Genomic DNA, 289 nt, shown 5'->3' with positions numbered 1-289 from the left:
GGGTCGCCCTCCCTCCCCAAACGCGCGGCGGGATAGCGGCAAGGCGGCGGCGGCGGCCAGCGGCGTCGGGGCGCTCGCACCGGAGAAGAGGCGTCTTACGAGGCCGGGCGCAGCTCCCTCTCGTTTACTTGCTGAGTAGCGGCGCTCGAAGGTTCCGCGGCGAGCGCGGCTCATCCCATTGAATGTCCCTGCACCAGGCTCCATCGAAGGGCCGCCCGGCCGGATTCGCACCCCCCTGTCCACCGCGAAGTCCCCTCGACTAACCCGAGTTACCGCCCAGTTCGCCTAA

The sequence above is a fragment of the Syngnathus leptorhynchus genome, unplaced genomic scaffold (genome assembly GCF_054491065.1).
Source record: "Syngnathus leptorhynchus isolate UIUO unplaced genomic scaffold, UIUO_Slep HiC_scaffold_292, whole genome shotgun sequence".
Lineage (NCBI taxonomy): Eukaryota > Metazoa > Chordata > Actinopteri > Syngnathiformes > Syngnathidae > Syngnathus > Syngnathus leptorhynchus.
Note: the sequence above shows the minus strand (reverse complement) of the source record.